The following is a 6246-nucleotide window of genomic DNA, read 5'->3' as shown; positions in this document are numbered from 1 at the left end:
GGGGGGGGGGGGGCAGGGAGATGCAGTCACAAATTTGTGTGTCCCCGTATTGGGCTTCGTCAGTGACGCCAGGAAAATGTCACGTTTTCATTTACTTCCTTTGCTTCGCAGCAAAATCGGAGAGCGCTGTAGGACGGGGAGGACAATAGGCATTTAGCCCTATTGACCCGCAGAGTTAATTCGTGTTTTTCAGCGTGCCGGATTTGCCCTATGAGACCAACAACAACAAAAAGCAGTCGCCGCCCTCTTAACGCCCCCCGCGGGTATCTGCATCTTCTTCTGCGAGATCGGGCGGGTCAATACTTCGTATCCGCGCGGTCATTTATATGGACTGTTAGGATGGCAAGATGGAGATGAAAAAGCTAGTCCGCGGACACACGCTTCGATTTTCAAATATCAATTAAAAAAAGGTCGGATTATTTTTCTTAAAGAATCCCCCCGCGGGCTTGGGAGTCAGTCCCTCGTTTCCACGCGGGGCGTCGGCGTTTAGAAAAGCCCAATACAGGAGTTAATTAAGGGCCCAGCCCTGAAGTTTTTACTCCAACGGGGGCAACCGGGAGTCTGCTCAAATCAGTGGGTGTGCTGTCACAGGGATCAGGGACCCCCCCCCCCCCTTAGCTCTGTCTTTAACGGGAGCAAATCGTGTAAAAGGCGGTGGGGGGGGTGCAGCACTTGGAGGCCAAGTTTCAGAAAAGTTGAACTGCCCCACGTCCAACCCCCCCCCCCCCCCCCCCCCCCCCCCCCCCCCCCCTTTAGAAAGAGGCTGCTATGATGTGACGGACCCCTGTCAGGAACAGCATGCGTGTCACGGCTGTGTCCCAGAAGTCACCAGTCTGCCGGCCCAGTTTGCTGAGGCGGCCTGTAGAGAGCAGGCCTCGCGGGCCGCGCGGCAGCGTCCGGCTCCCCGCGCCCCCGCCCGCGTCTCGCTCCCGGCTCCCAAACCCCCTTGAACCTCGCGCATCGCCGTATATTAGATTGAGGTTACAGAAGGTGGTGACTGTTTATTTAAGGTGATAAAATGGTCCATCAGCAGTAATCTCCATCGATATGTGCCACCAGGAGATGAAGGATGAGGGGACAAGCCACAATTAATTGCCCTATAGTTTTGTAGGAGAGAGGGGAGCCGGTGCGGGCTGAGCTTCGATCTCCTCTTCCCGGCGCCTATTCATCATCGCCGCATTGTATATGGGGGTCTCTCCGGGGCAGGGGGTGGCAAGGTTTATCTACACACAATATTCTCCTAACCTTCTGATACCTGACACCGAAATTTAATTCATTCATGCGCTCAATCGAAGGCAGGGAAAAATCAAAGCGCCCCCTCCCCCTTCCCCCCCCTCAGAAAGGCGGGGGGTTATTATTAGTTCCCCCCTTTCCCTCAGAGCAGCCGCGGAAAGGAGGGAAGCCTCAGTCCCGCCGAGCCCCGGCCGGGGCAGAGCCGGTGCCCTTCGCGCCCCGGGCCTGGGCAAGGAGCAAACCTCCCGCGCGGGTTAAAATAGCCCCGGAGAGCCAGGACTCCCGCGCGGGATCCCCGGGCCCCGGCAGCAGCGGCCGGCGGGCGGGACGAGAAACGCCCGCGCCTGCGAAGAGTCGCCACCACCATTGCAGCGCCCGTCGCAGGCTTCACCTGCCCCCCGGGCCGCCCCCAGCCCCTCCACCGGCCCGCGAGCCCCTCGGGCGGGAGCAGCCGGCGCTGCCTGGCCTCGCCTTCAGGCGTGCGAGAGAGGGAAGGGAAGTTATAAATAGCCGGGGCAGTGCGGAGGAGAGGCAGGAGGAGGGACGGGAGTGATACTAGAGAGCTCCTCTTCCGCAGAGCGCTGCCTGCCTTCAACTTCTGCAGAGGCCAAGCCTGAATGCATCTTCCCGGAGGCAGAGCTAGAGGAGGGCAGCCAGGAAGGGGTGGGGGGGACAGAGAGACCTCCCTGCGCTTTGCTGCGGACACCACTCTCTTTCAGGGATAAGCTTTTCATGGGAATCCCGAGAGGACATGGAGTCCGACCCCCGCTGGCAGGGGGCCAGACTCGATGATCCATTGAGGTCCCTTCCGAGCCTGGCATCTATGAACCTATGAACAACACTGTGAGCCCAGAAGCCCTGGGATCCCTCCGACCTCCAAAGGGCCAATTCCCACCTGGTGGAAATGCTATCCAGGTTGTAGACCTATCGGTCTAGAGTGGTGGTTCTCAACCTTTTTTTCAGTGGACCACCTGAAAATTGCTGAGGGTCTCTGCAGACCACTTAAACTTTTTTTTTTGTTCTGCAAATCAAAGTATACAACTCATATTTTAATATCAGTAGTCTTACCTTTTTAATGCGATGGATTTGCCTGTTTTTTTGAGCAAAGTTCTGGGAAATTGTGTGTAATGTTTGTCAGCTTTAGCTTTAGGTCACTGTTCTGCGGACCACCTGAAGGGAGCTCGTCCACGGAGCACAGTTCCTGAACCTCTGGTCTAGAGGAATTAGGACTTGTGGTAGAGGTGATATATTTTATTAGATCAAGTAGAGTTTTGCAAAAAAAATCTTTAATTGCAAGCATCCAGGCGCAAACACCTTTCATCAGGCATCGGAGAAAAGATTGTAAAAGTTCTCCTGGGTAGAAATGAAAGTTCATATTTCATAGGAGATTTGAAGGTGGTAAAATCTCCTGTTTGGAAATCACACCTTTAACCTATTATGGAGAATGAGTCTCTTCTCCACCCAACCATTTAGCCCTTTTATTTCCCCACCTAATGGCAGAGCTATGACTGATAGGAATTTGTACCGAAGCAGGAAGGCCAAACCAATTTAATAATAACAATAAAAAAATCTACCTCTGTCTGTGAAGTATGCTTTACCTGTCTTGATGCTATCTTATTTATTATTCTGTATGTCACTTGTTATGGACTTGAATAAATATGGAGGGGAACACTCAGTTTAACTTTCTGTTGTACAAAAGTTAAAGGCAGGCTATAGAATAAGGAAGTGGTAGCAAATTAATAAGTTGTCAGAAAAAGAATGAACCACCTTGGTAGTGGGAAATTGGTAGTTAGGAAAAAATCATCTGCTTTTTCAAAAGGGAAGGAAAGAGTTTTCTTCCCTTACTGATCCCAAATACCCCAAAGCAGCTTACAGATCGTGATTGATTGGTCACTGCAATACCGCTGTGGGATAAGGAAGTATTATTAGTGCCAATTTACCAAGGAGAAAACTGAGGCATGGGGAACCGAAGCCAGAGTAAGGTCATGTAGAAAATCTCTATCGACAGAAAGCCTGAAATAAAGTCTCCTGACTCCCAGTTTGGTATATTAACCACCAGAACCAATTTTCTACCTCAATGTTTATATCTGTCTATACAGAAGTAGTCAGTATCCATGCTTTCTAACTAGGCAATAACATTTGAAATGATGGGCAATTATACTAGATACCTCCATAATTACAATGAAAATGATAGCATGTGCCAAAGGCCAATTTTCTTCAGTACCAGTGAACAACAGTTGTCCAGCATAACTTTGAAACCTGCTCTTTCTGAGATTTATTGTTACAGCTGGCTAGTTGGTTTACACCATTATGTCGATTTCTACTTGCACCATCAAAAACTTTCCTAATCCACTCTGATTTCCTTCTAAATATTCAATATTGCTATCATCGCAGTGTTTTGAAGTCATGGATGGATTTGGGGGGCAGTGTTTGAGTCTGAATATTTGTATTGTAAACAGCTTCTATGCTGAGTTGTGTTGCTGGCATTAGGTGTGTTCATTTTTTGAAAAACAGTAAATGACATATTGCTCCTCCTAAAAAGAACCATGGCAAACATTTCCTCTAGGAGATCATTTAATTTTCCCATTATTCTTTCCTTCCCTTAATCCTCCCATCAATAGTGTGTGGGAAAAAAGAGCAATACTGATTTCCTTACAGAAAATCTGCCCTGGGATCCAGGATGCCAAAGGACCTTAGCCCTTAAGGCACCTGATTTCAGCAGGAGAAACCCAGTGTTGTCTGCAGTCATCCATGCTTCTGCCATTATCATCAGTTCTCTGATTTTTTGCCACTACCTGTGTTAGGTGTCTCTTCCCGATTTAGGGCTTGATCTGATCCAAAGTTCACTGAAGTCAGTGAAACTGCTCCTGTTGGCTTCAGTGGCCTCAAGATAAGACCTGCTGTCAGTAATGCAGCTTCTTAGGATCCTCACAGTCTCTGGTTTTTGAAGCCAAACTGGGAGAGGAGATAATGGAATGCTATTTACAGCCCCATGAAGCTGCTTTACTGAAAAGCTCAAGCCTGCCCTACCATTTAACAGAATGACCATAAAGGTTCCTTTACATGCACTTTGCATCCAGGTTTTCTGGAGCCCAGAGGACACAATTTATGTTGGGGATTCCAGTAGCCCTGCAGTTCAACCCTTATGTTTCATGATATATAGAGGTCACTAGCAGAGAATGCAAAGACAACTTTCCTATGGTGGATTTACTTAAAAAATCTGCATGCTATGTAACATCTTGCATTGAAGTATCAAACAAGTTGCTCTGGAAGGCAGGAAGCTGAACTAGGTAAATTATTTGTTTTTGATCAGTTCTAAAATAAAAGCTCCCTATCCTTTTGTTCCCCCCACTAAGATTAAAGATATTTTTTCTCTCCTCCACTGAGGTGAAGGATTGTGACTGTCTTTAAATTGGATGGAGTAAGTGAGCAGGAGGAGCTAAAAATATGGTGCTTCAAAGTCTCCAAAGCATCATTAGAAAAAAATGAGAAGCACAAAAAGAAAAGGGCAAGCACATTAGCACCGTCTCCAAGGTAAAATATAACGTCAAGGCTTCCACTTCTTATAAGAAACCAGGAAACTTTCTTGGATTATTTTTTAATTGCAAAACATAAATTATATATTTTTAAACATGTGCATAAGAATGTTAACAATTTATGTATACCTTAGTATTAGTAGCAAGCTTGCAGTTTAGTGTCAACATCCTGACCCTATTACCAGCAGACTCTATCCAACCAAATGTCAGATTTTTAGTTTTCATGGGGATAGAGGGGAAGAAGTGCATCAGGGAGATGGGATCTGGCAAATGCCAAACATAACCTGTTACTTATTCTTTGGGGTAGTGAGTAATAAAGAATCAGCAACACCTTTTGCCAGCTTCAGAGTTTAAGTAACAAGCATGTGGACTCTGTCTATATACTCTTCTTCAAACTTCCAGTCTTGCCTCCTTGATGAGAAGGAGCTGGAAAATTGTTTTAGTCCCACTCAGTACTTGACTGTATACTCAGTATTTGATTGTACAGATATCCCTGTTCAGGGGAGGTTCTTAAAGTTGTGTGCATGTCTGTGAAAAATGATGTGTATCTGGTGGTAGGCTGCAGGGAGTTGACACCGGAGTTGCCTGAATGGAGTCAAGAAGATGCCTCGGCTTCATTTAGTTGAAGCTGCTCTGTAGACATGGTGTCTCCAGGAGGGCCATTAATAATAAGAAAGCAGAGAGGAGGTTTTAAGCATCTAAAAGATCATCAAACAGGGTACAAATTATTCCTGATTCAAGGATCTGCTCTGGATGCTGACGTCTTGGTTAGGCGTCTTTTCCTTCAGTCCTGGAAATTTGCTATAAACTATTTTCTTTGCAGATTCCAGGATGAGAAATCAGCTGCTTATAAGAGTGCTTAAATGACAACTGTTTTTTATTTGCCATTTTGGGCCCTCTCCAGTGTAACGTGTGGATGCCAAACTCTAGTTGTGTTCAGTGGGAGTTGGGGGTATGAAGGCATAGAGGATTCAGGCCATAGTAGTTTTTGCTTTGCCCGTTAGGGTGCTGGGAGAAAAAGTAGAATGTTGTGATATTTTCCTCTACATTTCTCATGAACCTTGATAACAACCCCCTTCTCCCCTGCCACATGCACACTTATCTGCTATATTTTATCCTCAGTTGTGTTTTTGTATTTAGGAACTACTACAGAGTGTATGTGTTATGTCATTGACACTTCTCAAGACTAGTCTGTCTTTACTTTGTCTTTGAGGTCCAGCAAATCCCATCCCAAGACCAGGTCTACACCATAGTTGTGCTGACATAGCTACGTTTGTTAGGACTATGCAAGTGTCACACCCCTCAGCTATATGCTTAAACTGACAAAACTTGCCAAATTGGTATACTTTATATGGGCAAATGAGTCCTCTGGGCACACATTGCATCTCTGGGGAGGTGGTTTAACTATCCTGGCAAGAGCTCTTTTGCCTGGTATAAGCTGTCTCCACTAGAGGGCTTTGCCTGCATAGCTATACTG

Source organism: Gavialis gangeticus, unplaced genomic scaffold, assembly GCF_001723915.1.
Source record: "Gavialis gangeticus isolate Ggan-Ray unplaced genomic scaffold, GavGan_comp1, whole genome shotgun sequence".
Lineage (NCBI taxonomy): Eukaryota > Metazoa > Chordata > Crocodylia > Gavialidae > Gavialis > Gavialis gangeticus.
The sequence above is the reverse complement of the archived record's forward strand: the minus strand, read 5'-3'. Positions refer to the sequence as shown.